Source organism: Bos mutus, chromosome X, assembly GCF_027580195.1.
Source record: "Bos mutus isolate GX-2022 chromosome X, NWIPB_WYAK_1.1, whole genome shotgun sequence".
Lineage (NCBI taxonomy): Eukaryota > Metazoa > Chordata > Mammalia > Artiodactyla > Bovidae > Bos > Bos mutus.
Genome location: NC_091646.1, coordinates 22,686,494 through 22,696,096, shown reverse-complemented (window position 1 = coordinate 22,696,096; position 9,603 = coordinate 22,686,494). Strand labels below are relative to the sequence as shown.

General features: G+C 46.1%; 1 long non-coding RNA gene across 1 annotated transcript; it reads left to right on the top strand.

Moving 5' to 3' along the window:
- The first annotated feature begins 6,743 nt into the window (after positions 1-6,743).
- LOC138986407 (uncharacterized) lies at positions 6,744-9,250 on the top strand. Its single transcript, XR_011463258.1, has 3 exons — positions 6,744-7,336; positions 8,031-8,124; positions 9,112-9,250. It is a non-coding gene; the product is annotated as an uncharacterized lncRNA (long non-coding RNA).
- Positions 9,251-9,603: the final 353 nt, after the last annotated feature.

The window sequence follows — 9,603 nt, the reverse complement described above, 5'->3', positions numbered from 1 at the left end:
TTCAGGCCTAAGGTGGCTCTGGCCTGAATCAGACTTCTGTGCCACCAAGGGCGTAGGTAATGTAGGGTCTGGGGCAGAAATTGACAGTAGCCTGTTGTAAGAATTCTGTGTCATTGTTTAGAGCAAGGGCATATTGTGAATCCTGAGGTGTCTCAGCTCTGTGTGTGGGGATGTGCTTGGAACTTGCTATGTTCGCTTTCTGACTCTTCCGCTGAGCACACTCTGGACATTAGTTGGAAGAAAGAGGTCTGATGGGTCTTGTCAGTGAACCATGCTTGAATCTGGGGCCATTTGTTTCCTTTGGGGCATGCGCCAGTGAGCCTGGATGTCCAGGAACCTCCCGAGTCAGGCGTCTTGGCTGGAGAATGAAGCCCTTGTATTACTCTTGCTGGAGAGGGCCACACCCCCAGGCTGTAACTGTCTCTCCCCCTGTGTATCTGCTAGAAAGCCTTTCTACTTGGTGGTGGCTCCTTTCCCGTTTGGGTCTTCCTGTTAGTGGGGGTGACATTGCCTCAAGGGGATCTTCTCTGGACTCTCAAGGAAGAAGGTGTTGGTACAACAGCAGAGGGGCGGTTATGCATTGTTTGTGGTGTTGTGCTACTGGAATTAGGGAGAGCAAAGGGGAGCTCAGTTTGGGGAGGGAAAGGGTCCAAGGGTTTCCCCATTTCAGGCTTTTGCTTTCTCTTGATTAGGGAAATTTGGGCCCAGCAGGGCTATGAGCAGGAGGCTCTGAGAGTATAAGGAAAGACTGACAGTGGGGAGGACAAGGGTTTTGGTGTGAAAATTGTGGTGGACATAGTGGGTTCAGGGCTCTTTCTCCTGTCTCCTGGCCCTGTTCCCTCACACTACCATTCGGTGGCCATAGCTGTGATATAGAAGATAGTAAAGCACACGGATACGTGTGAAGTGAGTGGATGTGGGCCTCTATTCAAGATGAGGCATTAATATTGGGATCAGGTCTTCACATTTCATTTTCCCAGTGAATTGTGGGCCTCTCTGCCAGGAGATGATTTTGCTACCTCTGCTCTTTCTGTGCACCGTTTAATGTTGTTTATACTGTTTTATACTGTTGCACAATAACATAACCTGAGGGAGTTCTGAGAAGGAACACCTCTTGCTTCTGTGGATGCTGTAATCCTCCTGAGCTGCTGCCTGCCCTCACCTTTTCATGATCTTCTCCTGCAGCTTTATTGACTCTGGTGCATTTCTTTGATAGTCATTTCTATCTCTGATTGTCCAGAAGGTCTAGTAGTTTCTGGTTTCAACTGCTTAAGTTGTTCCCTCTTTACCTAGTTCTCCCCCTTTGCAAGGATTTTTGCTTCCAGGTCCTTAAAGGAGCATTCCTGGGTTATCGAATTGGCAAGAGGCTTATTGAGCTTTTTAAAACTATTTCCACATATTGCAGAGAGACAGAGAAAGAACTGACAAGTTTTCCAAAGTAAACCTTCTAAAGCAAAGGGAGGGGAGAAAGCCTGCTCTTACTTTTCAATGGGGATAATTAAACCTTTGTTTCTTATGTAACTTTGTATTTGCCCTCCAATATCCTAACATAAGATAACACGTCCCCCCAGGTGTCTGTCCCCCGCAAATTGTGATTGTCACACCCTGGCCAAACTCAGGCCGCAGGGAACTTCCTTCAGTGGAACTTGTGCCAAAGGTACTGCAAGGAAAAGGAATAAGTAGGAGCCATTGTTCACCCTCCAGCTTGTTTATATTTTACCAATACCTGTGCCCTTATGGCGAGTTCTCTGTGGTCATTTGCAGTAGGGAATATAACCAGAGGCCTTGTTTACAGATGGTTTCAATTGCTATGCTGATCTCACCAGTCTTGGCAAGTGGAAGATGTACTGTTCCACTCTGTCAGAGGGGAACAGAAGATTGTGTAAAATATTTTGAATTTGTAAAATTTTGTTTTTCAATAAAATGTGTATGATAGAAAAGCTCCCACTTGTAAATGTTATTATTTGTGATGACTCCAAGCATGATCAATGAAGATGTGGCTCTGTGTGTACATCACATCAGGTACTGAGTGGGACTCAGGGCTCAGTAATTTGGGGCATTAATGACAGGGGGTGGGGTGGCAGGGTGAGGGGTCTCCAGGCCGTAATTGAAGTTCTCCCCTTGTTAAGGTAAGAAGGATGGTAGGTAATCTGACATCTTCCTAGGTGAAGTGATCCTTCTGGCCATTTCATGAGGATGACAGATACATGCCTGGATATTGTGGGGGTGATGGGGATATCTCCCATTCTTGCTGTGGGTGAGGATATGAGGAGTGGCCCAGCATGGTTCTGAAGAACATCAGAAGTCATGGGAACAAAAATCTGGAAGCACACAATAAGCTCCTGGTCCATTTTGTATTAGAATCCAGTCCCTTGATTATTAGGGATTTTTCACTATGTAACACTCATTACCAGAGTATGAATGGGCAGAATCAAAAAGGTAACTGAATGGCAGAATTGTTTTGTGCTTAAAAAAAAAAAAAAACAACTCTACATACATTGTGTAAAATTTCTAATAGTAAATTTACAACCCCTTTGTAGAGCAGCTTGCAGACAACATTCTATGAAATAGCCATTCAATTGGCATAATGGTGCAGGAATACTAATTGGGAGAATGTTAACATAACTCTCAATCTGCCGAATGAACCTAGGCAGAGAGAGGAGCATCCAGGATTTGGGCAGGTAGGCAAGTTGGGTGGGTCACAGGCCCACACCTGATCCCAAGAGGGGATGCCAGGTAGTGGGGGCAAGCCAAGCATGCAAAAGGGAAGTAGCAGAAGGATGGCCTAGGAAGGCAGATCCCCCAGGTCATCTGCAGGCCGCCCTAAGCCAGGTGGTGAGGGCTCAGGCAGGCAGGGTAGAGGCCTGGCCCTGGGGCCCTTGGAGGGCTCCACTAGGGGCTGCCAATCGCTTGGGGCCTCCCTGAGCAGCTGCTGGATCTCAAGATGTGTCTGCCAGCTAGATTCAAGCACTCCTGGAGGCGGCCAGGGAGGTGGTCATTCCTCTCCTCCAGGTGGTCCAGACAGGCGTTGACCTGGTCCAACATGCAGTTGATGGCGGCATACACTGCCTATCCAGCTATGTCGTCGTCCTGGCCTTCGGCACCCACATCCACAGCCCTGTTCCACGTGGCAGCAGACAAGGTGGGCTCGTGCACATGCAAGACTCATGTGATGTTGGAGTGAGGCCACGATGGGTGCTTGGTCTCCCTTTTTCTGCTGACCCTCTGTTTTGATCTGCTCTGCACACTGACACCAAAATGGTAGATTTGAAAAGCAAATTGGATCTTAATGGAGTTCACCACATCCAACCCATGTGTCCTTGCTATGGGCCACTTATCTTTTTCCCTTTATCTTTTGCAGTTTATATCATTAACTCTCTTCTCCCATGAGGCCAGAATGTGCGTTCTTCCCTGAGAAGGCCATATTCTTTCACATTCCTGCTCCTGTGCACTTGCTCCTCCTTAATCCTTTAAACTGCCTCCTCTCTTGCCCATGTTCCACGTCAACTCTCCGGCAACACACATTTCAGCCTGGTGCATCTTTTCTTCACAGACAGGCCTGATACGGTCAACCAAATCTTCAGTACATTTTTGCCAATTCCTCTTATCAGGGCACCACCCGCATTGTGCCTTCTGGTAAAACCAATGAGTGAACAAGGGAGTTTATGACCTTCTCATGGGGAATATCGGATATCACGGGGGCTCGCCTAAGGAAAGGTACTATTTCAGTGTCCCCTTATGTGCTATAGAATCTTCATATGTGTTGCACTGTATATTGAGCTATATTATACCAGGAGAAAATGAGCAACTAAGCTGATGAATTGGAAACTGGTGGTAAAAGTTTTAAGAACAAGACATATAGATGAAGACATGCACAAGTTAATAAGTCAACAAAGACATTAGCATAGATGAAAGTAATAATTGTGGAACAAAACAACTGGCAAACTGGCCAATACATTGTAAGATGTAGATTATGTTACGTGAATGGTAAGTAGAAAAAGAATCAGAGAAAGTAGATTAGTGTTGGCAGAGCTAGCATGGGAAAGTCTCCAGAAAGGACGTTGTATTTGACCAGAGACATGCATGGTGATAAGGTAACAGTCCTAGTTATCATTTCATGAAAGCTTAGTGTGTGTTAGTCACTGGTCTAAATGCTTTTCATGAACTCACTAAGGGTCATAGCAGCCTGAAGACATAGTTCTTATTAGGATCCTCACTCTACTGATTAGGAAACTGAGGCACAAAACAATGAAGGATATTCAGCTGGTAGGAGGAATAATTGTGATATGAATCCCAAGAGCATACCTCAAGCCCATGAACTGTACACAGTAGGTAAGAAGATATTATTTTCTTCAGACAGACCATGAATGTGGAATGAAGTATAAATGAGACAAGAATGAAAAGCAGGACTTTCCTGGTGGTCCAGTGGTTAAAACTCAGTGCTTTCACTGCTGTGGGCCCAGCATCGGTCCCTGGTCAGAAAACTAAGAACCCATAAACTGTGCAAGACAAGAGAAAAATAAAATAAAAAGAATGAATGGTGACCACAGATCGAGGAGACACTGGTGATCTGAAAGACAGGACCTGTGTGGTAGTGGTCATTGTATGCCAGGGATTGAGAGGGTCCAGCATGTATCCATCTGCTGACGCCAGTCAGACAGACAAGCCTAGTAACACACAGGAAAGACTTGGCAGATCCTGGGGCAGGATTCACATCAACGGCCCCAGTCTTTATTCGTCTTCCCTCCCCATGTGGATTAATTGTCCTTTACTGATTCCTGGACAAGGCCTGCAACAGCTCTCATGCCCTCTGGATCTTTGTCAGAGTCTCACCTAACAACCCCAGTTCTAGAAGAGCTCACCTGTAAGCTTTCTCAGGGCTTGCAAAGGAGCAGCTAATCTACTGGAAAAGAAACCCCTCTGGGCCAATATCTGGCTGTTTGTTTCTGGTATCTTCGTTTCCTCACTCATAGTTTGGAACTAATTTTCATGTATTTGATTTTGCTGTTTCTTCTGAGTTCTATTTGAGGACTATGAAGCCAAGTGTAACAGCTGCAGCTGGCTGCAATATTCCAGGTTTATTAGTCAAGAGTTATTCAAGGAAACAGAACCAATAAGAGACATTTTATATCTAAATCTATCTATCTATATCTATCTATCTATATCTATCTATCTATCTATATATTGGCTGTTGGTTTAGTCACTAAGACATGTCCAACTCTTGTGACCCCATGGACTGTAGCCCGCCAGGCTCCTCTGCCTATGGGATTCTCCAGGCAAGGATACTGGAGTGGGTTGCCATTTCCTTCTCCAGGGGATCTTCCTGACCCAGGAATCAGACCTGGGTCTCCTGCATTGCAGGCAGATTCTTTACCAACTGAGCTATGAGGGAAGCCAATATATATATAATCTTGAGGTTTATCTTGAGTTTAGTTCCCTATTTATGGAGGCTGAGAAATTCCACAATCTCCTGCCTACAAGGTATAAAGCCAGGAAAGCCAGTGGTATAATTCAGTCCCAGTCTGAAGGCCTGTGAACCAGGGGGGCTGGTGGTGTGAATCCTAGTTGAAGAGAAGGAGAAAACTAGGAGAAATGTTCTATCTCAGGCAGCGAGATAGGGAAAAAAAGGGAAGAATTTTTCCTTTCTCTGCTTTTGTTCCATTTGGGCCCTCAATGGATTGGATGATGCCTACCCACATTGGGGAAGGCCATCTATTTTACTAAGTCACCGATTCAAATGCTCATCTCATCCAGAAACACCCTCACAGATACAACCAGAAATAATGTTTAATTTGGATGCTCCATGACCAGTCAAGTTGGCACATAAAATTAGCCGTCACAGTGTGTAGGGCAACATCATGGACTGCTGCATAACACTGCACACCACGAAGCCTCAAATGATCTTTCCCATGGGAGGGACAGTGCTAGCATTAGATCACCTTTCCTAGGAGCACTGTGCATTGTGACCATGCAGTCCAGCTAAGGGACCCCGTGCCTATGTGGTCCACACATCATGTAGAGTGTAGATGAGTTAAACACTCAAGGTAGTCAAGCCTAGGGGAACTGAGCCTTCTTGTTTGTACAATTCACAAATTGTGAGCAGGTGCAGAAATCTCTCAGCAAGAGGCCTCCTGGAAGGAAGGGGGCTTCCAGTCTCACTTTGGATAACTGTGAAGCTTAGTGACATTTGCAGCAGAGATATGAAATCCTCATATCTTTCTTCCTATAGCAATAGGAGAAATAACTCTTGTGGTTGGGGTGGAAACATGAATTCAGGAAAAAGTTAGGGAAGTGATTTATGCCTGGGCCTTGTAGGAAGGACAAGATTTTCAGAGATAGAAAAGCAGGAAAGGATATGAAATTCCTGAAAACGGTCGTACCGATCCTAGCAAGCTTCTAAGAGTTAGCCTGTTGTCAGTGTTCCCTGGTCTTCCCCAAATGTCTGCAACCTGAACTGACTTGCAAAATATCCAGGTGCAAGCCTTGGGTCCAACACAACATGCACAGCCCAGTACTATCTGACCCCAGGGCTCAGAAACAAGTCCTCTGCATCTCTGCTCTGATACATCTCCATGTCCGTATCTAATATAAAGAACTCATATTTTGCCTGGAAGGAGTAAAACTTGGAAGGCTTCCTGGCTCCTAAGTCACTTCAGTCCTGTCAGACTCTGTGTAACCCTAGATGGCAGCCCACCAGGCTCCCCCGTCCCTGGGATTCTCCAGGCAAGAACACTGGAGTGGGTTGCCATTTCCTTCTCCAATGCATGAAAGTGAAAAGCGAGAGGGAAGTCGCTCAGTCGTGTCCGACTCTTCACGACCCCATGGACTGCAGCCTACCGGGCTCCTCCGCCCATGGGATTTTCCAGGCAAGAGTACTGGAGTGGGGTGCCATCGCCTGCTCCAAGGCTTCCTGGAGGGGGACCTAGTTGATCTAGGCCCGGGTAAATGGAATGTTCATGCTTTCCAAAGTCTAAGATGACAAGAAACAAAGCACAAGGTGTGTGCAAAGGCCTAAGAAGTAGAGCTAGGCTTTGAGGGATGGACACGGATATAGAAAGACTTAGGAATACGAGCAGAGATTTCATGACGTCAGCTGGGCCTTGGGAAATGGACAGTTTCCCACCAGTAGACCTAGCTGAGAGGAATGGCCATTGTCCCCGTCAATCATCGCAGGCCCACCAATGACGATGTTGGGAGGCGGGGGCGTGAAAGGCGGAAGAAGCCCTAGCACGTGCCTAAGCTCCTGACTGTCTGGATTGTGCTATGGGGCTTCCGTAGACCGTTTTCCTCGGTTAGGATTTAACATGGCGGCTCCCTTTCCGGAAATGGCAAAAGTGTAAGTTTTACTAACTTTATTCGTATTTGGCTGTCTGCGGTGTGAGTGGAGAGTCGGGTAGATGGTGTGTCCTGACGGACACTTTGACAGACGTGTCTGCGGGCTCCTGGGTGGATGGCGGAGAAGATCTCTCAGGCACTTCCGGGTTTGGTGTTGGGCATTATTGTAACGGCATGCTGAAACTTGAAGAAGATTTTCTTGGTTTAAATGTGGGTCTCGGAGCCTCCTTCCCAGTTATAGTCTTAATGCTTTGTAGTGTTTGCGGCTTAAAGAGAGGGAAGGGCGGGTGCTTTTGGCTGGGTGGGTGGGGGTGCCAGACAGTCTGGTGACTGGCGGCCACCATGGAGCTGATTCTGCTTTCTATTGTAGGGTGTTTGGGGTGGATATATCGTTGCCGGGGATTGGTTCAAATGTTGATCTTGGCCATTTTTGTGACCTTTCTTCACCATTGAGGGTATTTCTGTTATTTTCCACGTGAAACGAGACAGTAAGGCTCTGAGGGGACTGCGTGCGGTGTTAGGACAGCTGACGGCCCTTGGCTGCCTTGGTGTTTTGTGGATAAGGGAAAGGGGAAGTTTTCCCCAGCCACTCATGTTACGAGCTTGCAAGTTACCTAATTTTCCTGCAGCTGTATTAGGCTGTCCATCTGTAAGCAAGTCTCCTTGTAGATCTGTATAATCACTGTTTCCTTCAGGACCTGTGATGGAAAAATCTAGTACTGGCCAGCCGATGGGCCTGTAATGAGAAGAGAGTGGACCCGGAATTAGCTGTCCAGACCTGCCAGATGAGTAAGTGCAACCTTATGTTATGTGGGGCCACAAATGCTGGGAGGAGGGTAGCATCCATCGCATCAGCTGTAACATTATTTAACATGGTGTTGAAATGTCTTCCCTGAGTCTCTAAGATCGGAACTTCCAACAATGTCAGGATCACTCCCTGAGTGCTGCTCAGACACTGTTTATAATGTCTTTAACTAGTCAGTGGCATCTTTTTCCAGTTCACCATGAGTGCCATTATTACAGACGTACTGAATTTATTAGAATGTCACATTTCCAAAAAGCCTGATCTTGCCATTTTCACATCAGAGCTCTGATCTGTCTTTTTATCCTTTTGGAAAACACTTGTAATACCAGGCAGAAGCATGCTGGACTGGATGGGATTGTGAAAAACAAACTTCAGGAATCCAGAGACTGTGGGAGTGCTGTTTTTTTCAGGTAGGGGAACATGGATTTGAATGTAATTTAAAGCCAGCTCTCTTTAGGAAAGGGGAGAAAGATGAGGCCTGTACACCAAGTGAGTGGCAGAGAATGATAGTCTGCCGGTCTATCCCCTCTATAAGTGGGTGGGCATTTACTTTGCAGGGGTCCTGGAGGTGTAGGCTAACAATTCAAGTAATATGCGGGTCAGGACTTCATTAAATATTGACCCTTCCACAGTTTGTTGGGCTTTTTTTTTTTTTTTGCTTTGCTTTGCTTTGCAGGTGTTGCTGAGACAATGCATCGTGTTTCATTAAAAATAAATTTTATTGTCTGAGTCTGACTCTTTCTTACTGTCATCTTTGAGCCTCAATTTCCACATTTGCAAAATGGGAATCAAACCTTGCTCTCAGGAATATCTCTTGTATGGTTTTTGTAAAGCACTCAGCACACAGGAGGTACGGAGGGAATTAGTACACCATTTCCAGAATATGGGAACAGAACATTGTGGCTTCATTTAGCTCGTCTCCCTACATGTCCAGACCCCCATTTCAACCAAACGTTTGTTTCCTTTCACAGGGCCAGCAAATTTCCTCAGATATTACTGGGCTTCTCTTTGGAAACCAGCCTCATTAATCCTGCTATGATGCCAAGAGGTAGCCCAGCAACTCACACTTTGCCTTGCTCTGAGCAACTTTCTTTTCTGGCCATCTCTGACGCCTTATGCCGAAGCTGATGTGGCTCAGCACCAAGTTCAGGCACCAAGAAGGTGCTTGTTAACTGGCAGTGCCGAAAAGGTCTCTCTTTCATTGTCTGTGTAAAGTTACTTCTTTCCTGGGCAGTGGTTAATTTGTTGAAAATGTGTGGAAGAGTTTTCACAGTTGGGGTGGGGGGAAAGCGCTAAATAGAAATGTGAACTCTTCCAAGGTGCATTCAGAGACACTTCTAACCTCTAGTTTCATAGAAACCTCGGGCTCCTCTGTTGCTCTATTAGCATGGGTTTTATCCAGAAGGAGGCATCACAGAACCTGAATTTCATTCACCAAGGTTTGAAAGAAAATCCACATTTCC